This window comes from Protopterus annectens, chromosome 8.part0 (assembly GCF_019279795.1).
Source record: "Protopterus annectens isolate FY-2018-M chromosome 8.part0, PAN1.0, whole genome shotgun sequence".
Taxonomy (NCBI): domain Eukaryota; kingdom Metazoa; phylum Chordata; order Ceratodontiformes; family Protopteridae; genus Protopterus; species Protopterus annectens.
The window spans coordinates 1,946,543,025-1,946,570,414 of NC_056741.1; the positions used below are offsets into that span (position 1 = coordinate 1,946,543,025).

Below are 27,390 nucleotides of genomic sequence, written 5' to 3' on the forward strand. Positions count from 1 at the left end.
TGTATCACATTAGTTTCTTATAAGGGGGGGGGGGGTCTCTTCACTACTTTCTATCCCTAAGGTTCATGTTTTTGATACAGCTACCCTGGGTGTTTAGGTTAGAAGTATTTCCTTTATCACCTTTTATTTTTCTTTTCTTTTTTATTGCCTTGCTATGTTGGAATATGTCTGCTTATTACGTGGTTGCAATCCTTTTGTATAGCAAGACTGATAATTATATATAATGTATTACATTGTATTTTGATATGTTTCTGTTTTTTTTTTCTGTTATAAATCTTGCAAAACTAATAAAACTTATATTTGAAAAAAAAAAAACAAATTCTTCTTTCTTTTACTTTTTCTATCCATTTAGCATCTTTGTTATGTTCCACAGGATCTTCATAGATACTTCTCCAAAATGTATCTACTTATTGTTTTTTTGGCAGTCTTTCAATTCCTTTTACCTTATTTCCCAATTCTATATAAAACTTTTTGGGTCATAAATAAATTGCTTATTTTGTGCTTTTGCCTTATATTTATCTTTGTATCTTCTAAGTCTTTTCGCCTGTTTTGAAATTTTTAGTTTGTTATCTCCGGTAGTGCATAATAGATCCTGTTCTGTTCTAATGCTGCACATTGCTTTTACCACATCTATATTTCTTAGTATTTTTGTTGATCTATTCCCTCTTCTATAATCTTCTAACAATGACACTTCTGTCTTAGCAGCTTTATAGTTTTCTCTATTCGATATTTCCATGATGGTATTCACTTTCGCCCCCTCTTTTCCCTCACTGCCATGTGTTCCTGTAGTAGAACTTTATCAGTTATTAATTTAGCAGCACAGTAATAAATTCTGTTTACTTCTGTTATATCACATGGATCTCTATGGACAGTCCTAATTACTGTGTTCATTTGTTTTATAGAGCTTTTGACTTTTGGGATTTTATTAACCTTCTGCAGTCTATTTCTCTCATTGATCTTGATATATCTGTTTTTGTCTATTAAATCAAGCAACTCTTCTCTTGACTCATTTTCTTCCATACTGAGGGCACATCCCTTGTTTTCCGTTTCCTGCGGGCATTTTAGAGAAAGTTATATAGTACTTTCCTGTGGCACATTCTCTTCAATTTCATCTTGTATCATCTGTTGTTCTGTCATATGGGAACTCACTGCCCTATCACTCCTCAACATTGACTGCATCAGATTTTCCACACTTTTCTGTTCATTTCCTTGCTGTCTAGCTTCAAATGAACATTTATACTGGTTTCCTGTGGAAGGCTCCAAAATGGCATCTGACCAATTGCTTCCTGTTCCACTGGTTTCCCCTTAATTTGGATATCCATTGCTCTATCCTGTTATGGTGCTTCTCTTTGGAGCTGTTCCATAACCTCAATTTATATTTCTTTGACTTTTCCATTACTAATCTCTTTTTCTGCTTTTCCTTTTAGTCTTCTTATTTTTTGTATTGTAAAGTTTTCCATATCCGGATTCTTTTCCCTATATTTTTCTTCAAATATCTTTGGTGCTGCTCTTTTTGTATTGGTTAGTTTTGCTTTCTCCTTTGCATAAATATTACAGCATATTAAATCTCTTTTCCTTTCTCCGTCCATATTTCTTCTTCACATGTCTCCTGATCTTCTTGCTTTTCCTTATTCTGGGGACTCACTCCATCATACTGTGATGTAGTCTGTTTTAGACCTTCTATACTAAATCCTTCACTTCGCAGGCACTCCATAACTTCAATTTCTATTTCTTTAACTTCAGCTTTACTAATCGCCTTTTCTACATTACATCTTTGTGCTATTAATCTTTTTATTGTGAAATTTTCCATATCTGGATGCCTTTGCCCGTATTTCTCTTTGAATATCTTTGAGACTGCCTTCTTTATATTAGTTAACGGCTTTCCCCTTTGCATAAATATTGCACCATAACAAATCTCTCTTTCTTTCCCATGTCCATATTTCTTTTTTATATTTTTCAAATATATCTAGGTTTTGTTGTTTAAATTTTCTCACTTCCTCAGATGCTTCTTTTTCCAAACAGATAAAAATTTCTTTATCTTTATACTGTTTTTCAAAAAATATGTTGTATTAATGAACACAAATTTTTATCTGAAGCTTCTGACAGTTTTTCTTGCAGAAATATTTTTCTTTCCTCTAATTTCTCTTAATTGTTTTGTATATCTTTTGTTTGGAAATTCCGGGATTTTTACATAATAGTAAGAATACATAATTTCTTTCTTATCCTCAATAGTCCACTCTATCATCTTTATGGCTCTTCTTTGGCCAATCAGTTTTTGTCGTTTTTGTGGACTGCTACTTCCTTCTACAACAGGGGGGCCATCTTTCCCCTGAGCCTGGCCTGGCCCCATTGTAGGAATTTCTGCAGCTGGAAGTGTGTCAGTATGGTTTGTGATGTAAAATGCTTGCAACTAGGATTGTGTCGGTGTGGTTTGTTTTCATTTATATAAATGTATGATTGCTTATGTTGTAAGTGATGGTTTAATAAAGATGTTTCTTGTTTAAAAAATGAGGCAGGAATTTGATAATTTATGTAATGTTGCTTAGGCTATATAATATATAGCAATATATGTGAAGTATAATGTTTATTAATGTATTAATACAGTTTGATTACTTTTGTATAAATGTAAAATTGCCTATGTCACAAGTGATAATTCAGTAAAGGTGTGATTAAAAAAAAAGATTCATTTGGCAGTTAAAATACCTAATTGCCATGGTATGTAAACTTTCTTTGCAGAACAATCTAAGACTTTTCTCTCTTTATCACTGAGGAGCCATATTGAGTCATGCAGCTAGCTTAGGCCTCCTTCTTTTGTTTCTAAATATACAAATGCTGGCTCTACCATGGGATTCTTATAGAGTTACATGTAAACTTTATGAACACTGTAGAACCTGTCTGCTTTTAGAAGCAAATGACTGGGAATCAGGACCCAGGGATACTGAATCAGAGCCATCCTTTTAGATATGGAAAGAAAAAAATGAGTAATTGACAGGAGCTTTGGATCCCCTAGTCCAGTAGATCAAATCAGTTCTTTTTGGAGAGGGAAAACCTCCTGTAGCCCAACATCAGTGCTTTGGCATGTGGTTCAAAGTCTCCCCAAAGGATACATTATTCAGAAGGGAACCCAAAGAAATGGATTTCTCATCATCTGTGTCATAGGCCTTAGGTAAGGAAACTGTGAAGACTTGGCCTAGGTCTGTGAACTTTGTAAGATCAAAGCTTACTTGGGTTAATGTTCACATAGATGGCACCCAGGCCTCAAATGTTTTGCCTTCCTCACTGATGTAAAACAATTCTTCTTGACTGGGAGGTGTTTGAAGAGTTTTCTCAGAAAATGTCTTAAAAAGGCAAAATTCTTGATCTTTTCTTATCGAAATAGTAAACATGTCCAAGATCTTCCATAATGTTTGGGAAAGTGACCAAATATTTGGAGGAACAGACATCATTCACAGTTGCCTATGAACAAGTATGTGGCCTAGACATCTCAGGTACCTCCTCAGAGTCCTGCAGTGCAGCAAATGGAACAATCTTATTGAGTCGGGGGGGGGTGGATACCAGCAGAAATTAGGTATTGAACCAGGAGTGCTGAAAGTGAAATCTCACTGTGTCTAATATCAACAGGCCTTGTCAGAACTGGTGGGATTGCTATGCCCTCACATTCCCTACCTACAGTTTCCTTCATGACCACCTTTTTTCCAGTCTCGACGTCTTCCTATATTTTCCATTCTTTAGGCCTCTCATGGAAAGACTTTCCCTGACCATGGGCCAATGCCTGTAGAAGGGCCTTAAGCTTCTTATGCAGATAGGCATTCAAATTGCATGCATGTTGTAGAAGAATTTTCTTTTTCTGAAAGCCATGCAGTGCTAACAGTTAGTCTGGTACTCATAGTCAGTTTATATAGCACACAGTGTGGTCTTTCCTAGAGAATGAGAATGTGCATCTTAGTAACAGTTTATAAAAGTTGGTAGTGCTATAGAGCAATGAGAAAAAGGCACAGAATGAGAGGTATGTATATGAGCATCTAATGACATGCAAATGGAGATGTAAATATGGAGAGCTGAAAGTAGGCATGAAATCTCACAGTTACTTGCATCTGAGTATAAATACCAAAAGCATGCCAAAATTTTCAGATCTGCCTCTGGCAATAATGCTGGGAGCAGCAACATCTTTCTCTCAGTATCTATAAATGGGTATAGGCACAAAGTAACATCACATAACAGGCCAGCAGCTTCTGGACTGTTTTCACGTGGACTGAATTATTATACTGGCTTTGTTTGACCTCTATGGCCCATAGAGTGACCTTGCAGGGGCAAATATGGGGTACACTGGGAATTTCATAGGCAGCAGCCTGTATAATACTCAAGATATTCCTTGATAAACTGCTGACATGGTTTCTTCATCAATGCATTTATGAATATTGCCTGCTTCCACTAAGAGTTGGGAGTCATAGATTCCTCATATGTGGCAATAAAGGTCCACCTGGAATCCATGGCACTGTTATTTTAATTGGAATGGCTACCAATCCTTTCAACTGCAAGACAGTCTGCAGTGCACAGGGGGCTTATAATCAATATACCTGCATAGCACCCTGGCAGTGTCCAGAATTCCTATATATAACATACAAGTCCTCTGGATCACCACTTCCAACACACAGGCATTTCACAAGGCGACCTAATAGGTAAGTGCAGGCATACTAGCATATTCCCCATGTCTACAGCTGCAGACAGTATGCTGCTATGAAAAATGATGCCCATATGTAACCCACAAATTAAGGCCAAACATCAATATAAATGCACAAACCAAGAATACAGTTGAGTTAGTGTTAAGCCCAATTAAAGCCCAGTTCAGCTGCCTATAACTCCAGCCATGCACAAACCAAGAATACAGTTGAGTGAGTGTTAGGTCCAATTAAAGTCCAGTTCTGCTGCCTAGACCCATCTGGGTGGGCACTACATTATGACCCTGATACAGACTCCATAATCTTTGAAGCTTCCTGCATTTACATAGTATGATTATGGAGAAGTAGGCAGCTCAGCCAGCAGTCCCAGACGCCACCACAACTGCAGCAGCAAGCATCCAGTACAATATCCACCATTGATGACAATAATAATGTTGACAGACACCATCTAGCAGCTGTGCCAGCTCCCTGATAAGACTGAGCACAGTATATGTCAGTGAAGGGAATATAGCAATGTATAGCCCATCTCTGTGGACCCTGACAAGTACACAGTGGCAGTGTCACACCTCTCAAGTGTCCAGATTTTCGCAGAATGTCCAGATTTTTTTCCTCATATTTTTGGTCTGTTCCTCATAAATTTTTGGTTTTCTGGCAAATTACTGGCAAATCATTGAGGATGGAAATCAAAAAATAATGACAGACATTTGAGTTTCAAACGTCATACCTTTCAGAAAATTAATGCTAATAGAAAACCTGTTATTATATCAACTTTCTAGGTTTATAAGAGCAGTATTTAAAAATTGTTCCTGTTTTTGGGTCCTTGTCCCCCCATTATTTATGGTTTTGTCCAGATTTCCTATTCTAAGAGGTTGAGAGGTATGGCAGTGTGGTATTATACAGAAATTATGTTACTTAAAGGTTATGCTGGGAGGTGCATAGTTGAGTCACAGAAGAGAGGATGTTCAGGGTTACAGCCTTTGCTATTTTGCACAGGTGCCTAGGGACAGATGAACACATGGCTGTCTACACAACCTCAGTGTGTGTGGGGTTAGCGGCCCAGTGTAGATGGGGGTCACAGGGAGAGGTGATGTTAGTGTTATAAATGATTTCCCCAGTGGATCTGATGAGCAAAGTAATTCATGCCTATGATCTGTCACAACATTGATGATCAAAGTTAGCTTAATTACAGGCTCCCCCCTGGACACTGACTTGGCAGTACTTGTGGAACATGATATGATATTGGATGGCAAATGATGTGACTCATACTTGACATGGGGATAAAGACTGTGACAACCCCACTAGCAAAGGTGCAGACTGTGTTTCCTGTGATGCCCCCATGCATTTATCCACCAGTATGGACATGCCACTGCCCATGGCCAGCACTGATGGTGGCATTTGTTATCCTATGCAAGGATGTGGAAATGTTGGCCACATGTGCACAGTAGTCTTCATGAGACCTATTGTGGCATCAGCTCTGAACTCTGCTGCTTCCTGGAGGTAGTGGAGCAGACTGGTGACATCCTCACATTGGCTATGCACCATTACAGTCATCTTCAAGTTAGCTGCAGGCTGTATCTGGATTATAGCTGTGCACATTTATTTATTTATTTTATTTTACATTTGTTGACCGGGCTAGTCTAACTGGATACATGTCCATTTTCAGTAGAGGCCCGGGGAGAAAAGCTCCAAGCATAAGAATAGCAATATAACAAAAGCAAATAAGTAAAATAGAGTAATAAAGCAACAGTACCATAGTAACATAGGTAAAATGAGAAAAGCACATGGGACTAAAACAGTGACTAGAAAACATTTAGGCAAAAGCTAGACCAGACAAACAAGCAAATGCACTAGACAGCACCAGGGCAATTGCAGAAAGAACAAAGTTCCCAAATCCTATCAAATTACTAAGAATAAAACAAGAGGAGAGAAATAAGTTTTGGAGGCAAGAGGGAGGGCTAGGGTTGAAATAGGAGTGAAATACAGGTTTCAGTCTGGGTTAGCACAAGGACAGAGCCACTTAGTTTTTAGATGTTCTTTTGTTTGGTTTTTGAATTGAGAAGCAGATGCTAGTGTAGATAGTTCAGGAGGGAGCTGATTCCATTTTTTTCCTATAGTGTTTGAGAAAAGAGAGTCACCAGCTTTGTTGTTTGATTTAGTTAAGGAGACAAGTAGTTTATTTGCAGAACGTAGTGTAGCCAGGTTTTTATATGGAGAGATCAGATTAGAGAGGATGGGATATTGTTTGGGTGGTATAAGATCTTTTGTGTCATAAGTAACTGTTGACAGAGTATATGGTTCTGTAATTCTAACCATCCTAGTTGTTTAAGGTTAAGGCAGTGGTGTGTTTTAAAGGGAGAGCATGTGATGAATCTAGCAATACTATTATAGCAGTTAGATAGTTTGGAGAGGTTGTTTTTTGAAAGGTTGGTATATATAGCAGAGGCATAGAAAAGGGTAGAAATGAGGTGAGTTTGTGCGATAGTTTGCCTGGCTGAGGGTGTAAGGAAGGGTTTGATTCTGTAGAGGGTACCAAGTTTTCTGTTAACAGTCTTTATGGTGGAGTTAATATGGTCATCAAAGTTAAGATGATTGTCGATTGTGACACCTAGTAAGCGGGTGGTAGTATCTGGTGCTATATTAGTAGCATTATTGGAGGTTATAGAGAAGAATGGAGTGGGTGACTTATGAGTTGGTGTAAAAAGTAGTAGTTTTGTTTTCTTTGGATTCAGGAGAAGACGATGTTGCATGAACCAGTTTTCTACTTCTTGGAATACAGTTTGGGTTAGGGATTGGAGTGAGGGTGTATTATTGGTAGTACAGATTAAGGTAGAGTCATCTGCATATTGGATGCAAGTGGCGTGGGGTATGTTCAAGTGGAGATCGTTAATAAATATGGAAAAAAGAAGTGGACCTAAGATCGAGCCTTGAGGGACTCCAATATTAACAGGAAGTAAGGAAGACAAATTGTTATCCCAGAGTACAGCTTGCTGTCTATTTTGAAGATAACATCTGAACCATTGTAATGCTTGTAGGTCGAGAGAAAGGTGCTTTAGTTTTTCAAGAAGTAAGGTATGATTAACCATATCAAAGGCTTTTGACAGGTCTAAGAATAGTGCAGAGGAAAAGGAGTTATTGCGGTTTTTGTTTATAGTGTCAGTGAAGGAGAGAAGAGCAGTAGTAGTACTATGAAATGGTCTAAAGCCATGTTGGCAGTTGGCTAGTAGGTTGTTTTGTAGAAGGTGGTTAAGAATTTGTTTGTGAATACATTTTTCCATTATTTTAGCTAATGGGGAGAGTAAGGCAATAGGTCGGTAGTTAGAGAGGTCAATTGAAGTTCCACCTTTGTGTAGAGGGATAATATGAGATATTTTCCATAAGGTAGGGATTTTGCCTTCAGTGATGGTTCTATTAATCAGGATAGATATGGGGTAGTCAATGGCTTGTGCAGCAATCTGTAGGTATTAAGATGGGAGATGGTCAGCGGATGGGGTACAAGGTTTTAGTTTGTAAATAAGAGATGTTGGAACAGGGTGTAAATGAAAGGTTGGGGAAGAAGTATTAGAGGTATTCAATTGTGAAGCAGGTAAAGGTGGTAGAGTTTGCTAGAGATTGAATGGCTTCTGTAAAGTATTTATTAAAGGCATCAGGGATTAGGTTGGAATTATTTTGGTTGAAACCTACAGGGGTGGGAGTAGTAGTGTTTCCTGGCTGAAGAAGTTTATTAATTCCTGACCAGAATTTTTTTGGTGTATGTTGTGAAGTTTGTTGGAGGTTTAGGTAGAAGTCTTTTTTTATCCCTAAGGGTATCTCTCTTGGTAGCATTTCTTAATTGTTTGAAGAGAAGGTGATCAGATGGGCATTTGGTAGTTCTCCATTTAGCCCAAATTTTGTTTCTATGTAGCATTTTCTGCCTAGTTTGTTTAGTTAGCCAAGGGGCAGATTTGGTTCTTATTCTAATGGAGCGGTATGGAGAATGGTGATTTAGTATTTGAATAAAGTTAGTATTAAAGTAGGTTACAGCCTCATTAAGTTCCAGATGTGTTAGTGGTGACCAATTACATGCTTTTAGTTCGTTTATAAAACTGTCAGGATTAAAGTGTTTTTTTGAGCGTGAGGTTATAAGATTAGGAGTATTTGGAATGTGAACCTTTTGTCTGATAAAGTAAGAATATGGTCACTGATATTATCAGGAAGGGTTCCTGGAGTATAGTTGTTAGGATGGCTATTGATAAGGATCCAATCAAGGGTAGATTCTTCACTATTAGGTTTGTGAATTCTAGTAGGAGTAGTTATTAATTGATAGAAGCCAAAAAGATTTAAGTGGTTAGTTGGGGTCAGATAATTACAGGTGAGCCAGTCAATGTTAAAATCTCTTAGTACAATGGTCTCTTGGGGAAGTTGAGTAGATAGGTAACTAAGTAGGTGTTCAAGAGTACTAGTGTTGTTTCCAGGGGGCAGATATATACAAAATAAGTAGATAGATTTGGAGTTGTTTAATTGGAGAGTGACAGATAATCTTTCGGCTTTGGTGTCAAGTAATGGGATAGTGTTAGACAGGGAAATCTGGAGATTGTTTTTATAGATAATAGCAATTCCTCCACCTTTTTTGGTTATGCGGTCATGTCTAAGGATGTTGTAACCTGGAGGGGTAATTTCTTGGTCTAGGGTGGATGGTTTTAGCCATGTTTCTGTAAGACATAAGATGTCAAAAGAGTGCAGGTGTAGGAGAGCATGAAGGTGTGAGATTTTATTATTGATACTTCTAATGTTGAGATGAGCTATTAGGAGGAGTTATGTGCTTTAGATAATGTGGAGTGCACAGGTAAAGTTATATTATCTAGGATATTGGAATTATGACCATTGGGGCCTGGGTTTGGATGAATATCACCATTTGAGAGGAGATGACAATGGTGAAGTAGTTTTATATTCAAGATTTTATTGAGGTTAATCAAACTCTTTTTAGAGGGGAGGTATGTTACAGGTGTTACTCTATGATATTTTGGGAGTATGTAGTTAGACATAGAGGTTATGTTACAGTGAGTAAGAGTGTTGATACAAATATAAGATAGAGTTTGTTGGACATTATAGTATTGTTTAAGAGGTTTTCCACGAAGGTGAGGGAATAGGGTATGGTTAGAGAGGCTGTAATACAAGTTAAGAGAAGTAACTGTGTGAGAATAGTTCTTTGTGTTATAGCCATTTTAGAGAGTAGTTGTTGGAAGAAAGTAGGTATAGTGTGTATGTACGGTTAAAATGAGGTAAGAATGTTACTAGAGGATAAGGTGGGTCAAAAGTATAAGGTTAGATAAGAGAAGGATGTAGTGAAGGAATTGGAAAGGGACGTAGTTAGAGCAGAGGATGGAGTAGTAAAGGTAATAGGGGTGTGGTTCAAGTGTGATAGAATACTGGCAGGTATGGATAAGGGAGTATCTGGTGTTAAGGGGTTTGTAATTGGTTGAGAGGTTAGTGGGGTGTGGCCAGTGAAGTATAAGTGTAGGAGTAGTGGGGGTGGGTGGGATATGGGGTAGGGGAGCGGAGCGGGGCAGACCAAAGTAAGAGGAGCAGTGAGAGGAAACAATCAGTAAGGAGGAAGGTAAGCACTAGAGACAGTAAGAGTAGCCAAGGTGAGAGTCAGAAGAGGACATAGAAAGAGGGGGGAAAAACCTGGGAGAGTAGAGGAGAGAGTTAGGTAGCGAGTTGTATAAGAACTAGGAAGGAGAATGGGTAGCAGGGTTAAGAGGGCTTTGTCAACAGAAAGAGAAGAGTGCCACAAGCTTATAGGTGGGTGATGAGTGCCATCTAGTGGCCAAATCTATAACAGCTATAAAGAGATGGAAGCAGTGCAATATTAGGGTAAAGTAGGGTAGTGGAAAGAGTGGTGTAACAAGGCAGAAGGGTAGCCGTGGTAGTAGGGGGCAAAAGGTAGAACAAAAGATAGTTAAACCAGGGGGGTATGGCTGCTGGCAGATATGGCAGGAGAAGTAGTGCACCTTAGAGGTGCTGGGGTTAGATATTTAATAATAATTAAGCTAACAAATAATTTGTTTGTAACATACAATAAAATTAGCTGTGGCCTTTAGTCCAAGGGCTGCTGGGTTACCCAGGTCACAGAAACACTCAATCAGGCTTAGGTAGGTGGGTTGAGCTGGTCTTGGAGTCCAGAAGGGCACAACAAATGTAGAAAGGTGAGAATAGAAGCTATGCAATGCTATACAAACTAAACGCCAGGGATCGCTCAGCAGCCACGCGTGGTGAAAGGAAGTAAAGATGAACGATCAAACTACTTTTTTTAATGTCTTTATCAATGGTTACATTGTGGTTCATTATTTTAAGCGGGGGATGTGTAGTTTGATCGTATTTAAGATTGTATACATGCTATGTTGGTGGCGTAAATTTAGAGTATTAGTTTGATTACAAATATTCAGGGCTGGTCATGTTGATCTTATACAAATGGTGATGCACAGTTTTTCTGTGGTTAAGTTTAAGTGCATTGATGTGCAATTTTCAGGTCTGTCCACAAGGGGGAGTGTTTCAGTGGTGCTATGATGCTTAAAAATGGGACAGATGCATTGTTCTTTGTTTTTAGTTTGCTTTCTGAAGAAGTTGGTGCAGAGCGCCGACGAAAAGCTTTGTTTTAAGCTTGATAAACTTCCTGTTTGGTATTTTCGTTTATTAGCGCTCTCTACATACACCTTTCGGATCACTAGGAGTCCTGAATACAACCTCTGGATCACTAGGAGCCCTCCAGAGGTGCAGCGACCTGCAACGGTGGCACTTATCAGTTTGTGGTTTTGGGTCCTGCAGGGAGTTGTGATTTAGCCTTACTGGAAGTCTCTGCTTCAGTGTAGATGTTCAGGGCTTCTCCTGGACTGTCTGCCTTTGAGACTGTGGAAAGGGCTTTTTCTCTTTCTAAAGATCTATTCTCCCATCCCTCGAATCCACCTCCTATTCTCTCTTCGGTTCTGACCTCTGAAGTCCATCAAGCCTATTCCACAGAGACAGCCAGTTCCAACCAGCTGCTAGTTATTCACCACAGAGGAACTCTCGCTCTCTGATACCTCCCCTGAACATCCCCACAGAGATCATCCATTGGAAGAAGTGCAAAAGCAGACATTCCCTATTAGAATCTCTCACTGAAGATACAGAGGAAGGAGAATCACTAATTGTTTTTTGGAGGCTTTTGGTTCTGGCCCATCTATGTCTTGGGTGACACCCCACCCTTCCCGGCAGACGAGGTCATTGATCTAGTCTCTCACCAGGCATGGAAGGAGTTTGATTCCAATGAGCCTATAGCACACAGACCTGAAATTCCTAGCTCCCCTGAAAGATAAACCTCACTGGGATAAAGGAGTCCTAGTACATGCTATAGTGGTGGCAGCATCCACTAAGAGCTAGCAGAACAGAGCTAGTGTCCACCCACCAGTTTAAGACACTAGAAAGATTCAGAAAATTAGAAGTTATGTACTTACCATAACGTTCCATCTGAGTAGGTGGATTCATTTGTCTGCAACCTGTGGGTATGGATCCGACATCGGATCCGAACCAGCATGGTCCATCCAGCCACGGATCCGAGCCCCTAGCTCCTCCCCTCACCCACAATGCCCTGCTCTCCCCACATGACCTCAGATCGAGTTTGCCCTGTACCAAATACCCTAACCAAAGGGTAACACATCCTATGCAGGAAACTGACAAGGCCAGGGGGATAGGAGGGCGGGATGGTTGCAGACAAATGAATCCACCTACTCAGATGGAACGTTATGGTAAGTACATAACTTCTAAATCTGAAGTAGAACAATTCATTTGTCAGCAACCCGTGGGACAGTGTCCCCAGCTACCCGAGTCTTGGGCGGCCATCATGGAAGGATATTCCGGAGCACCGCGGAGCCAAAGGATGCTCTACCTCTAGACATGATATCCAGCTTGTAATGAGAAATAAAGGTATGAGATGAAGCCCAAGTGGCTGCTGAACAAATGTCATCCAGAGGAATCCTAGCCTTAAAGGCCGCTGAGGTAGAAACAGACCGGGTCGAATGAGCATGGACTCCCTCCGGTGCGGACCTCCTGGAAGCTTGGTAAGCTAACAGAATACACTGGGAAATAGACTTTGGAAATTGGTTTACCCAGATTGAATTTAGCAAAGGAAATGAACAATTGGTCGGATTGCCTATGACCAGCTGTCCTGTTAAGATAAAAACGAAGCTGCCTGTGAACATCAAAGGAATGCAGCTTGTATTCGCCTTTGTTCTGATATTTAGGAAAGAAAACAGGGAGGTTGATGGACTGATTAATGTTCGCTTCCGAAGCTACCTTAGGAAGAAAGGAGGGATTGGTCCTGAGGTACACGCGGTCCGGATGGAAGATCAAGTAAGGCGGTTTCGTGGACAGGGCTCGAAGTTCAGAAACTCTCTTGGCTGAAGTAATGGCTACTAAAAATGCAGTCTTAAGAGATAAGAATTTCAGGTCTACTGTGGCCGCTGTCTCGAAGGGGTGAGCGGTCAAGGCCTGAAGAACCAAGGAAAGATCCCACGGTGGAACCGCCTGCTTGACAGGGGGTCTAAGCAGAAAGGTGCCTTTTAGGAATATTTTACATAATTTGGCAGACATAAAAGGCCCAGAGTCATGACCAACATGATAATGAGAAATGGCCGCTAGCTGAACTCTGACCATGGAACTACTGGCGCCATCATTAAAAAGAGTAGTAAGGAAGTCTAGGACCAAAGGAAGGGGAACCGTAAAGGGATCTAGACCCTGCAGCTCCGCCCAAATGGAGAATCGCTTCCATTTACTGCGGTAAATTTTTCTGGTAGAGAGTTTATGAGCCGCTACCAGAATGGCCTTAACTGGAGACGAGATACCGGGAGTCCTGATTAGGAGTGGAACTGGAACAGCCAAGCAGTCAGCTTCAAGTTGCCCAGGTTTGGAGTTGGTAGGTTCGATGGGTGTGATATCAGATCCGGAATGGGATCTAGAATCCAAGGTGGATTCACTGAGTGAGACCTCAGGTAAGGGAACCAGATCTGCCGAGGCCAGAATGGGGCTATGAGGATCATTCTGCACCCCAACCGAGAGGCTTTCTGAAGTACCTGGAGCATCAGAGGCAGAGGGGGGTATGCGTAAAGAAGACCGGGAGGCCAAGCATGCACCAGAGCGTCTCTCGGGGAATCCCCTGGAGGAGGGATTAGAGTGAAAAAACTGTCGCACTTGGTGTTTAAGGGAGAAGCAAAGAGATCGCAACAAGGAGTTCCCCACTGTGCGAAGATACGTTTCGCTACTTGAGCATTGAGAGACCACTCGTACGGGGAGAGGACGGTGTGACTGAGCTTGTCTGCAAGGATGTTGGACCGACCCGGAATATGCATTGCGATGAGAAAGCGGTTGGTGGAGATCGCCCATTCCCACACTCTCATGGCTTCTCGACAAAGGGTAAGACCTGGTTCCCCCCTGTTTGCTGATGTACCAGACCACCGACGTTGTCTGACTGAATCGCAATTGTTCCCAGGGGAAGAAAGGCTTGAAGTGCTTGCAACGCCAAGAGCACCGCCCTCATCTCCAGAACATTGATATGCAGGGAGGTCTGAGTCGTTCCACGTGCCTTGGACCGTCCAGCCGGCAAAATGCCCCGCCCACCCAAGGCGGGAGGCGTCCGTGGTCACTGTGGCAAGAGGGGGAGATGCACAAAAGGGGCAGCCTCCGTGGAGATCCTTGGAATGAAGCCACCACAAGAGAGACCGCTTGCAAGCCTTGCTGATTGCAATGGGGTGATGCAGGGGGAGCGAAAGATATGACCATTGTACTTGAAGCGTCCACTGAAGTACCCGCATGTTCAAGCGGGCGAGTGGGAGAAGAGAAATCACTGCCGCCATGGACCCCAGAGCCCTCAGGACCAATTCCCCCAGAACAGAGCTGGAGTGGAGGTTGGCCCGCACCTGGAGTCGCAGATTCCGAACTCTGTCGGTTGTGAGAAAGGCTCTTAACTCCCTCGTGTCTAACCTGGCTCCTATGAATTCTATCAACTGAGTAGGGACCAGGTTGGACTTTCCTACATTTATTGTGATGCCTGCCAGGGAGCTAGATGAAGAAAGGAGTCTCTTGCCAAGAATAGTAGATGCCTTGTTGGGGCGGTGAGAAGCCAGTCGTCCAGGTACGGAAAGACCTGCACCCCCTGAAGCCTCAGGTGGGCCGCAACCACTGCTAATACTTTGGTGAACACCCTGGGGGCTGTGGTGAGACCAAAGGGAAGGACCCTGAACTGGTAGTGACTGGCTCCCAGCCAGAAGCGAAGAAACCTTCTGGACCGTCTGTCCATTAGTATGTGGTAGTACGCATCCTTGAGGTCTACAGAGCACATCCAGTGATTCTCTCCCAGAAGGGGGAGGATGGATTGTAAAGTGACCATCCGGAACTTCTCCTTGGGAACTGCCAGGTTTAATAGGGACAGGTCCAGAATGGGTCTTAGGTCCCCCGTCTTTTTTGGCACTAAAAAGAAACTTGAGTAGAACCCTGATCCGATCTGGTCTGGGGGGACGGGCTGGATGGCTCTTTTCCTCAGCAGATAGCCAATTTCTGCTGAAGCGGCCTCCCTCTGATCGGGTGGAACGTCGGGGAGGGATTTTAGTTTTGGGACGTAAAGAAATGGGATTTTGTATCCTCTGGATATAATCCGGAGGACACAGCGGTCTGATGTTATGGACTCCCATGCCGCTAGGTGCTCCGAAAAACGTCCCCCGACTCCCTCCAGAGTGGAGCAGTCGGGCAACCCCTCAGGGTTGCTGCGCGCGCCGTTCAGAGAAAGGTTCTTTGGACCCGAAATTCCTGGGAGACCCTCTGCCCCTGGGGCGGCGTCCTCCCTGTCCTCTGCCACGGAAGGACTAGTTGTCCGGAGCGGGTTGGGATTGCTGCGACTTCCGGAACCACATCTTCTTCTGGCCCTTTTGGTTCCTAGAGTAGGACCTCTGGGGCACAGAGAAGCTGACTCCGATGGCAGACGGCGTCTTCCCGTCGTTCTCGCTCTGGACCAAGGTGTCATGAACAGTCTTGCCAAAAAGGGCAGAACCGTCAAAGGGGGCTTTCGCAAATGACGCCTTGAACGGCTCCGTGAAATCGCAATTTCCATGATGTCTCCAAAGGAGACCTCCTCGAGGGGTGATCTTGGGGAGCCTTCCCCTTCCTCCAAGTCCGTGTCTTCAGTTAAAGACTCGGGGGAGTCTATGTGCCTCCTCTTACACGTGTGCTTGCGAGGTGCTTCCTCGGGGGGGCTGTCCGAGGAGCCCTCGCAAGCAGTGTCCAGTTCCAAAGGAACTGCTTGGGGCATTGAAATGGTCTGTCCCAGTGGCCGGGTGACGGAAGCCTGACCCAGAGCAGATGGAGTGCGGGATGGAGCCGAAGCAAGTGCCGGGGGTCCGGATGCCCTCAACAAAGCCCTCTCCACTACATCAAAAGCCGAAGGGGAGCCGGCCTCGACCAAAGGATCTGACAGTCTGCTCCCCCTCGGATCCGAGGAGTGGATCGGAGCCGGCGCCGAGCCCCTCGGATCCGAGGGACCAGTGCGCTCCGACACGGACGGCGCCGAAGGTACACCGAGTCCCCCGGATCCGAAGCTCGGACCAAGGCTCCGAGAGATCGGATCCGAAACACTCGAGGGCAGGGTCGGATCCGAAGTACCTAGTACTGTCGGCGCCGACCCACCCCCGGCTCCGAGCCCGGGTAGCGGTTCGGAGAAGGAGCTATGGGCTTGAAAAATGGGGTCGAGCTCCCCCCCCCCGGGGGGGGGGAGGCAGGAGCACTCCCATCTGCATCTGGGCCTGGATGAACCTTCGCATCATCCGGTCCAGATCAGCGTCGGATAGGCTATAGGTGGACCTCGATGAGGCTACTGAGGTAGGCCTTGAGTACCACCTCGATAGCCTCGAAGGAGGTCGGGTCTCCTCCTCAGGCCCTGGTGAAAAGGATGGGGACCGGAGCAGAGGAGGAGGAGAGCCAGCAGCCAGAGAGGCCGGAGGAGAAGCCCGCTTAGCCGGCGGGGCCGAGACGGAGGTCTCGGCCCGCCGCTTGTGGTGCTTCTCTCTCCGGTCCTTCTTTCTGGCTTCCCTCTCCTCCGAACCCATAGAGGGAGTTTGAATCCCGGGAGGAGGAGGGGGAGCAGGTAAGGCAGGAACCGCCGAAGCGGTAACTACCAACGGGGCGGAGGCCGAAGCAGAGTCCGGGGGCAAGAGTCCCGCCAAGACCAGCTTCGACCTCCGCTCCTTCAATGCCCTGGGGTTGAACCCTGCACAGATTGAACACCCAGAGGTGAGGTGTTCAACCCAAGGCATCGAACGCACCAAGCTTATGGCCACACTCGGAGCATTTTGAAAAGATTGCCTTTGGGGCCTCAGACATTTTTACTAATCCTTTTTTTTTTTTTTTTTTTTAAAAACAGAAAGGAAAGTTAAGAAAGTTAAATTAACCACTCACACAGAAGGCCCCAAAGAATCCACACGCACACAAGCTACGATACCAGCGAGGGGAGGGTACTATAAAGTTAACCAATTTAACAAAAAATTAACTTGAGAGGGAAAACTCAAAACTTTCACACAAAAAATTATTTTTTTTGACAGAAATTCCTTAGTAAAGAACCAAAATTAGCACTTAGCTGACAGGAGCTCAAAATCCAGCTGTCACCATGAACGCGGCAAACTAGATCTGAGGTCATGTAAGGAGAGCAGGGCACCATGGGTGAGGGGAGGAGCCAGGAGCTCGGATCCACAGCGGGACAAACCATGCCGGTTCGGATCCGATATCGGATCCATACCCACAGGCTGCCGACAAATGAATTCTCCTACTTCATATCAGGTTTTTGCATCAGTAACATTCACCTTGAGGTCTCTCAACTATATGGCACACTACAAGGCTGCAGAAAGATTAGACCAAAGTACTGTCAAATTATCAGAGTTCATGTCTGCAAAGGATTTCAAAAGACCATCTTCTCCACTGGCCACTAATCAATTTCCAACATGCTCATGAGGTTGACCTCTCACACAGCTGAAGGCATCTCAAGGGTGGGCTGGTTGAGGCACTGCCATAAGGAGACATGCTTGGAATGCAGCTACGACTTAGCAAAGCCTTTCAAGAGAGTCTTTCATCAACGATCCCTTTGATGGAATATCATTGTTTGGTCCATCTGCTGATTGATGCCAAAAGCAGCCCATGTATCTGCAGCTGGCTATGTCATTGAATGGTGCTAGAACCCCTGCCAGGCTGCCATATGATGGGTATATACACTCATTCAGGACAGTGCACTGGTCCATTGCCACAGTCTTAGGGAAGTAGAAGCAGTGCTGTCATTCACATGGGACAACCCTTGACAGAGTTGGTAATCTCCCATGTTGTGCATCCTGTAGAGCAGATGGGAGTGAGGCCACACAGTTACACCTGGCAATGGTTACAGGATCACCCAGGATGGAGACAGACTGTATTAATGTGTTTTGATACTGTGACGTGATCCTATGGCAGGCATCAAACCATATCTATAGAACAGAGTTGAGAGGGTGGCTAATCCATTGTTTTGGGCTGCGATCTCACCAAAACAGTTAAATTTATTATGAAATATGTGCCTGCATGTAGACATTGCAGACCAGCATACGCGTATCACAGAGATAGACAGGAAGAAGTCAAGAGGAAATGAGGGCATCCAGCAAGAAGGTGAATGGATTGTGTAAAAGAAGACCTGTGACAGTCAGTCGTGAGTGTTGAAGATGGTAGGAGAATGTCACTGAACAGAGAGAGATGGCAACAAGTGATAAGACACCCTGGCCCCATGTAGAAAATGGGAAAACGGGGGTTGATGATGATTATGATACTAAGGATCACTAGTGGTATCTGTAATAGAGTAGTGCTAGTCTTGTCTGGGTAGATACTCACACATATATGACTCTAGTGACATACACTCTAGGTCTGATGAGAAGGGGAAGGCTAGGCAGTCCTGTAATAGTGGGCTGACACACCATAGATTCAATTGCATGAAGACAGGTACTTCAGCTACACAATGATGATCGCCCCTACAACATGCAATGCCCTGTGGTTTACATTCAAATGGCAAGTATCTAGAGGTAGCTGGATTACAGGCACTTGTACCACCATACTCCTTATGAAACCTTTTATGGACTCCAATATCTGAGCAGATTCACGTCTTCAGGCACAGGTTGAAGGCAAGCATAGTACAGACACAGACTGGTGACATACTACAATACTGTTAACATAGGCTGCTGCTAGACATGCACTCATATTGATGTGGCATGCTGAAATACATCATACCAGAGAAAAACAGGCCACTGTGTACATCTTCTAGGCTTGTGAAAATGTTGCTTCTGTTCTGCCACATGGATGTGAGGCCGCTTAAATACTATTGTCACTGTTGCTTTCTCCCTAAATGCTTTGTCTTGTAATCTGGCAAACAGCAGTAAAATCCTGACATATATTAATCTGCACTATGATGCACACAATTCAAAATACCATGTAAAGAATGAATCATAAGGTAGCATATTGGTGTGTCTCTTTTAATTTCTCCAAGATTTTTGGGTTTCTATCATGACAGGAATGGATCTGATGCCTAAGTTAGGGTATGACTAAAATTCATGAAATTAGTATTGTTTCAATGTTTGATGTTAGCCAAAATGTTCTTTGCTCAGAAATTACTCCTGCAATTCATACAGAATTACATGGATTGGTAATATATCTAAGTAGGACTGTAAATTCCTTTTTATTAAACCTGTTGCTCCTACTATTGTTGGAACTGTCTGGGTATCTTTCTTCCACTTTGCTGTCATTTCTGCCTGCAAACTCTGGTATTTTATGACCTTGTATGTCTCTGTACTCTGAACTGCCACCCCCTCAACCCTGCTCTATAGATATGGTGTTGATGTCTGCCATAGGATAAAGTCACACATTAACATTGTTTGTCTCCATCCTGTAATCACTGGCGATAACAATTTCAGTGTCAGTGTCATTTTTTTGATGGACTACTATTGCTGGTTTTCTCTCATCTATGTTTTGAACTATTGATAATGGGTGATCCCATGTGATATAAATTTTGTCATTCTCTACAATACTTTCCAATTCTTCTCAACTGCTTAAATATTGTAGTGTTTGCACAATCCCCACTGCAATAGTCTTGCCATATTATTGTGCCTTTCAGTATACAGGCCCTCTGCTATGAGTGTATTACACCCAGCAGCAAGATGTGTGACTGTTTCAAGTACTTTCTTGCAGAGCCTGCATTTGTGGTTTCTTCCACATGTTCAATGGATTTTGTAAACTAATGTGCATGTAGTCCATTATCCTAGGCAGCTAGTAATAAACATTCATCTTTTGGTTTCAGTTCAGCTCTCCTTAACTATTCCTGTGTCAAATTATGATCAACAGGAGGCTGCTCCAGGAGATCTCTGTACTTGCCACAATAGTTATGCCTTTTCTACATTTCTTTCCTTCTCATCAACCTTCTCCTTATATTCTTTCTTTTGTTGTTGGCACATTCAGTTGCTGCCTGATTCTTGACTGCTTCTGGTTTGATTTCCATTCTCACTCGATGCCAAAATGCTTCTGCTAAACTAAACAGAGGAGTTGTCTTAGGCTTTTTCTCCTCATGTTTTAAAACTTTCCCTATGTTTGGATCTCAAAAAACAAACTCAAGGGGTGACACCATGGTGTAAGCACAAATGACTGTATTCCTCAAAGTTTATTCCAAAAAGTTAGTGCTTTCCCGTTCAAGCATGAACGCTTCTTCAGCCTTAATAAAACTGAAATAACCATCCATTTAAACAGTATAAAACAACCTATCAAAATAGAGCATTAATTAAAACATTGATTTAAAGGGGAAACAAAAATAAACCTTTATGTTCAATATAAAATTTAATGTAGAAAGCATAAAAACATTCCTGTTTAGCAAACAATACAGGGGGCTTCCTGCACCCCCCACACCACCCTACTTTATTATTCTCACTCCGAGATTGCACTACAGTGGGAAAAGGCAATTTTCCCTTACCCACACTGTAGCCCAATCTACAAAACAGGCACACATACATGGAAGCGCTTGTCGATGTTAAGTGCTTTCGTGTGTGGGTGTTCGATGTTTCGATGTTTTGTGATTCGGATATATGTTAGTCGAGCATGTGCCCGGATCCCATATATATATATATATATATGTATATATATGTATATATATGTATATATATATATATATATATATATATATATATATATATATATATATGAACATCATAACTTTCTAATGGGTCAAGGGTCTATCTACTAGAAATGGCTTTAAGGAAACTCTGTCATTTAGACGACTGGCTTTATCTGCCTGTAGTCTGATAATCCATTTTATCTCTTGCTTTTCAGTATGGTTTTTCAGGTTTCCTAATCTATTACTTACATTAATCAATTCAATAACTAAAAGTAAAAACTTATGAGAAAGATCATTGCTTAATATATGTCTAGCTAAAGCGTTTGTCTCATCTTCCCTAATAATTGCGTATATGTGCTCTCTCACCCTCTCTCTTAAGAGTACTGTTCTTAAATAAAATGATGAGCACTTAATACAAGTAACTAAATAAACAAGATTCCTTGATGGACATCTGCATAGTGATAAAATTCATACCGTCTATGTGTAGTGGGATGTATAAATACATTATCATGTGCCATATAGGCACAAAATCTACAATTTCTACAGGGAAATGTGCCTTGATGTACTGACTGGGGTTTAGCATTACTTTCTTTCACATAACATAAAAGTCTCTTTAAAGATTTGTATTTTATACATATATTTTGGCATTGACCCTACCACTCTAGTGACCTTTTCATCTGTGGTTAAAATATCCCAGTTTTTAGTGATGACATCTTTTATCTTCCTATTTTTGTTAGAATAAGGAATAATAACTCTAACACCTTCCTGTGTATTATATTAAAATCCCTTCCTTAAGTGTATTGTTTGGTAAACAAGAATGTATATAAGGTTTTAGAAGTAAATTATGCTTGCTACATTAAGTTTTATATTGAACATAAAGGGCTATTTTTGTTTCCTTTTTAAATCAATGTTTTAATTAATGCTCTGTTTTGATAGGTTGTTTTATACTATTTTAATGGATGGTTATTTCGGTTTTATTAAGTCTGAAGAAGCGTTCATGCTTGAACACGAAAGCCCTAACTTTTTGGAATAAACTTTGTGGAATAAAGAGTCTTTTGTGCTTACACCATGGTGTCACTCCTTGAGTTTGTTTTTTGCCATTGGACTATTTTCCTCTGTGGGGTGCTTTATTCTTGCAGTTGCTGGCTTTATAGTCTATGTTTGGATCTAATAAGGTCAGCAGATATATATGCAGTACTATGATGCAGCTCTATACATGTAATCCAGTTCAGAGAAGCCCATACCTCCTTCAGAATAGTATACACTGATATTTATATACCATTTGATAAGCATGAAACATTTTCTTGTTTTCCTGTCCAACTGATCCAGTAACTTTTGGGACCAGTCTGTTACCCCCAAACTGTAAGTTAGAACAGGTTAGAACAGGAATATCAAATTGGTTTATAGCTTGGACTTTATTCCTAGATGTCAAGGCAGTTTTCAGTATTAGTTTTATTCTTGTGAAGTATCCAATACTGAGTTTTATTCACATTTATTTCATGTTTTATCGACAATCCTTTATCAATTTCCAAATATTTATAAACTGCCTCCTGATCAAGCTCCTTTATATTACATTCCTTCCCCAGACTGACATTTTCTTGGTGCTGCAGCTTTCCTATTTTAAGCTTTGTTTTTGCACATTTATCAAGACCAAGTAACATTCTTATATCATCTGAGAAAGTTTTAATCACTTGCAGCTGTGCTTTCTACTCATTTTCTGATGAACCATACAGCTTTAAGTCATCCACAAAAAGTTGATGAGTAGTCTTAAAACAAGATGATTTCTGGGGAGCCAAATTGTAACCATGGCCTAATCTGTTAAGTACATAGCTTAATGGGTTAAGGGCAAGAGAAAAAAGCAGCGGTGAAAATGAATCACCCTGGAATATACCCCTTTGAATTGTTATCACTGAGATAATAATTTGGTCTTTGTCGTAGCTTAACTGCAGAGAGGTTTGCCACTGTTTCGTGGTGACTGTAATGTAACTTGATCAATGTAGGTTATTTCTTATACATCTATAAGTACTCCTTTATCTATGAATATGGTATGTTGTCAAATTTTTTTTTTTTTTGTAATGTATCCATGCTGTAGTTAAATTCATCCACTTTTTCAAATTGTCCATTCTGGCTTTATTTAGCCACAAGTGTCCCTTTGTTCCAAATGACTTTCTTTAATTACCTTTTTGTTATATTGCCATGAATGAGTATTCTTCTATTCTTCTAAATAACTATGCATCAGTTCCAGTATATAGTTTGTACATCATTGGAAGGCTGTTTGGGGTGCACATATAAGTAATTCTTACTCAGGGCTAAATCTTTGTGTAAAGATTTTATTACTTTTAGCCAGACATTAGGTACTGCATCTGAGCCTGGAGGTTTCTAATTAGGGGCTTTTCTTAATTTTGTTTCAATTTCTCTGGCCATTAATTTATCCCATTTCATGTCCTCTACATTTGAAGTCCTTACTGTTTCTTTTAATTTTGGACTAGTAGGCATCCATCTTAAGGACAGGCCCTGCATAACATTTGCTGTGTATTTGTGATGATGGCTGCTGAAGCTGTTGCCTCATGGATAGCATCTGCCTGGTATGTAAAGAAGAGTACAATAATGCTGTACCTCCAGCACAGCCATTTCAGGGAGTGGTTGCTGGAAATTGTGTAAGTCCAGTCCTTAAGATGTATCCCTAGTACAACTGAGGAGACAAGCTGACCAGGATAACTGGCATCCACAGTATCACAGAGCAGTACACCTGTATGATATCCATATGATGACACCATGCCCACCTGAAGATTTTGGTATGTAGGATTAAGAGGAGGGATAGAAATGGCCCAAAAGGTATTGCAAATGTCAGACATTTATAGTATGTCCTACTATATTTTGTAACTCTTTTTCTGCATCTCAGAACGCTTTTCCTAATACTTTTTTCCCACTGACAGATATTAGGTTGTACCAGGTTGTGTGTTTGTATGTGATTGCCTGTGTGTTGTGTGTGCTGCTTTAAGCAGCTGTATTGCAATGGTACTATGGTGTTTTGTGAGGCAAGGCACATGCACTTGCCTGTGTGTGCTTGTGGCAACCATTTCATGCTTGTGCTGAATTTCATATAGATGTAGTAGTGTAGATGCTCATGCCTCAGTGTACATATGTGTGGTAGTATAGCTTTCCTTTGTAAAGCTGTGGGTACCCTCTTCTGCTTTTGCTTTAATGCACATACACATGGTGGTATAGCAAAAGTGTCACAGCACCATCTCAGATTTCTGTTTTCTCTGCATCTCCTGTATGCAGTGACTATGATACCCCTTTTGCCTTTCAGTATGGACAGAACAGGAGGAGAATAATGCTGGCTGCCACCTGAGACACAGAGAGATATGGTACAGTGGGGTTACTGGACTCCTATTTTTTCACCTGTGCAACATCATTTTCCAGTTGTGACTCATCATCACTAATGGCATCCTTCTGTTTGTGCCTCGTTCTAAAGGACATGATGGCACCTGTGAGCCACAGGTACATCAGCTGCCTTGCACCACTGACCCAGGTGTGGCTGTGCCTGAGTTGGGTGAGCAGGGTGGGAGTGGCTCACTGTAGGGGAAGTTTCTAGCCTTCACTGGCAGGCAGCCCACCCCAATCACCCACTCAGGTTCAGAAAGAGATGGAGCAGGTGGTGATGGTAATGGTTGACTGGATACTGATACTTTCGGTCACTGAGCATCAGACCTCCTGCAGAACATTTCAGATTCTCTAGAACAACCAGTCCACGCCATCAGCCAACCAGAGGTGGGTATAAATCATAACTCTGGTCACCCAGGCACAGAACCTCCATGCAATGGATCCTAGTCATATCCCTCTGGGTTGATTGGCAGTGTGTGTGCACTGCCTGCACTCCACACTGTCTCCAATTGTTTATCTCCCCTTCCAATGTGTGCACATCTGCCCCTATTTGTCTGCCCTGTTACATGAGTGTTTCTGTGCCCCTCACAGCCTACTCTTTGTCTTCAACATTACTTCCCCCCTTTTTGCCTTTAACGTCATCCCTGTTATCTAATGGGATCTTCTCCCCACAAAACACTTTGCCCTTCTTACCTCTAACCTGCTTTCTCCTGAATGTTACGACCCTGTATCCCCCCACATCCCACCCCCCTTTTGCTACTTTTCCATACTCCCCTTTCCATTTCTTTAATGGAACCAATAAGGTGTCCAGCTAGCTGGGAATCAGTTTAGCTGTCTTTACTACCTGCTGTGTAATGTTCCTCTGCCATATCTAGTGACAGCTTGCCACAAGTGCCTAATCGTGCTATCTGCTGTATGGCTTGTATACATTTGCACAATGAAACATCAGAGTACTACCCTGCTCATCTACATATGCTGTCAGTTATGTTCTTGTGCTTTGTTTACTTTATTTCCATCCTGCGTCTTAGATCTCCCTGAAGAGCAGAAATCTGCCCACTTGTGCAATGTGTCTGTGCTTCATTATTCATGCCTATTTTGCACAACAGTGTACTGCTTCCATGTGCTGCAAGCCTACTACTGGCTTGAAGTGCATCTCTAGGAATACCAGCCTTGGTGTTCCTCACTTTATTTACTATTTTGTTATCTATTTATTTATTTTGCTAATGCTTTGAATACCATCTTGTCCAACTGGAATTGTGACTATTTTCAAGGAGGTCTGGGAAGAAGATCTCCAATGATAAACTAAAATACATTTCTGAAAAGCATTAATTTTAAAACAAATAGTATACAATGATTAGATGTACTTAAGCAAAAAAGTCACTGCAGGTGAAAATCCTGTAGTAGACTTTGCCTTCTTCATGCACCATCGTTAATTAGCTTTTCGTTATAGTCTTTGGAACTTCCAGAGTTTTCAGTCCAAAACAGAAATAGAACTAGAGAAAATTACTCTGCATTACAATCCCAAACGGAGTACTTACTGTTCTTTGGAAGTCACCAGTCACTTGGTAGAGACTGACAGACAGATACACTAAAGACTGATTAATTCTTTTTAACCATGAAGACTGAGGTTAGTTTTTTCTTTTAAGTCAGCAGGTGTCATGGCAAAGAGTATATGCACAAGGGTGGCTGTTGGTAGATGACATAGATACCTACTTTGCCTCACTCAAGGCTTATGAGTGCACCTTGTAGAGACTCTTCCGACTTAAAAACAGAACAGCATGTTTAAATAGTCTCATATTAAGCATGGAAATGAAATTAAAAATCAGATTGTAAGAACACTTCAGTGTAGTACAGGATCAGTGAATCAGCACAATTTCAGAAAATATGTTGAAATAGTTCTCTTATCAAAGTAATATGGATATACATATGATCCTGCTTATGACTCTAATGCTCACACACATCTCTACTGAAATGTTGTGATAAGTAGCTCTGTGTGCTAGAAAACTGTTGCTCACATGATTTGAACATGAGAAAAACAATTACAGACAGATATTTTTTCTTATTTGGATTTGTCATTAACATCATTATTATTATTATTATCATTATTATTATTATTATTATTATTATTATTATTATCATTTGTATCCTTCCTTTGTCTCTTGCCACAGGACAATTGTCAACATTTTACTGTAGCTATCTCTACAACTATTCATGTAACTCAAGAAGTTCACAGAACACATTACCTGTTATGTTAAATTCATCCCACTTACCACAGGAGAATTATAAGGCAGTATTCCCTGTTATGCATTCCTGACCCTACAACATGTTCTATTTATGTTGCAAAGGAGATTGAGATCCATACCTCTCAACCCCAGAGCACAAGAAATCTGGGCAAAGGCTAAAATAATGGGGGGACAAAGGCCCAAAAATAGCGACACATTTTAAATATTGCTCTTATAAACTTACAAAGTTGCTAGAATAGCAGGATTTGTGTCAGCATGCATTTTCTGGTGGATATGAAGTCTGAAATTCAAATGCATGTCATTATTTAGTGACTTCAATACTCGTTAATTTTCCAGAAAAATCACAAATTTTATGAGGAACAGATCAAAAATATGAGACAAAATATGGACATTCTGCAAAAATATGGACAGTTAAGAGGTTTGATAAGATCCCCTTATCATAAATGTTGAGATATCCTTCTCTGGAAGAGACAGCACTTGATATATGCATTGTACATATTCAGTTGCATTTAAACATTAAAAAAAATAGTTACACATATAGCTGAATATGTTTTAAATGCAAAACCACTGTGCATCTTCATAGAAACATGTAAGAGTGCTTCACAACTTGGAAATTAAATTCAATCCTCATATCAAATTATTTTATTAAAAAAAACTAAATAAAAGCTGTTAATTTATTACTTTGGAACGCACAGATGAAATTGAGTTCATATTAACATATCACAGAACAGCAGCAACCAGCATTGGCAGACTACATTTTCTGTTAATTCTGTTTGTAATAGCTACCATCCCAAAGGTGGTTAGGGGTTTAAAAGATGCAGTACCCTTATAAGCAGAATTAATGGAAATATAGTTGACTGTGTTCATCAAGAATATGTGTCTTGAAGTATAAGCACTTAATTGTTGGAGTCATGGAACAAGA

General features: G+C 41.5%; 1 protein-coding gene across 2 annotated transcripts in view; it reads left to right on the plus strand.

The window, feature by feature from the left end:
* Positions 1-27,390, plus strand: part of TSNAXIP1 (translin associated factor X interacting protein 1) — a 1,644,878-nt gene that overhangs the window by 980,760 nt on the left and 636,728 nt on the right. The gene's annotated exons all lie outside the window — the stretch shown is intronic.